Genomic DNA, 1078 nt, shown 5'->3' on the forward strand with positions numbered 1-1078 from the left:
GTTTTGTCTGGATTTTTTTTTTAATCAATTAAAGTGTGCAGCGGCACCGCCCTGAATGATTGACTGATCGATGACACTGGATCCCCTTCTTTGGAAACAGGGCAGTAATTTTTTACTGCAAGACAAATAAATTGCAGGGTTTTTCACACACATACAAAATCCCTCCCTCTAAAGTTACACGCTAAATAAACTCTGTCCTCGCAACTCCCTGGGTTTCTGCAAAGTAGACAAGATTCCTTTATTCCCAGGAACAGAGCCGAGAAAAGAGCTCGCTTGATACTGCTGGACTCGAGATTTCACCAGTCAAAAAAATAAAAGTTGGTACTTGTGGAGTAGCAACCGCTCCCGCTGCGAAGGAGGCTTTTATTAAATAAACCCCCCGAGTTTGCAAACAAACACCTTCTGTTCGCAATAATCCCCCACGCTCACTTTTTTTCCCCCTTAAGTAGAGCGATCTCTCATGTAATATTACATTTCCATCTCCAAATCCCTTTTCAGACATTAGCAGAAACAAAGACCACTCCAAGCTCTGAGCGCCCGAAAGGTTGAGAGGTTAGCCTGAAAGTTTCCTGCGCCTTGTACTGCGGGGTGTAGTTGAAGGGAAAGGTCGTGCTCTCTGTGTTTTGTTTTAAATAATATTGACCCATTCATTCTAAACCTGCTTGTTCGTGAAATGATACAGGATTATACTTTGCAATCTCCGGGACAATGAAGCAAATCAAGATGAATTACAGCTTTGGCCCTCCCATCTGATGACATCTGAACTGGCAAGGAAAAGTCTGGGACTGTGCAAAGCGTTGAGGAGTGAGTGCGTGTGCTAGAGAGAGGGAGAAGGAGGGGATTTGGGACTTCAGCATCAAGAGGGAAGTATTAAAGCACGGAGGCGACTGAAAGCAACGAAGCTGGCTGGCGGGGCGAGACTGGGAATGGGCTGGGACCTGGAACTGGGATTCCCCCGGGCCTCGGAGGAGTGGGACCCGCGTGTGTATGTGTGTATGTGTGTGCGTGTTCCTTTGCACCGGGGTGTGTCTGACCCGCCTGCAGCTTCACCTCCAGGCAGAGCAGACACTGCGCCTTT

The sequence above is a fragment of the Alligator mississippiensis genome, chromosome 2 (genome assembly GCF_030867095.1).
Source record: "Alligator mississippiensis isolate rAllMis1 chromosome 2, rAllMis1, whole genome shotgun sequence".
NCBI lineage: Eukaryota > Metazoa > Chordata > Crocodylia > Alligatoridae > Alligator > Alligator mississippiensis.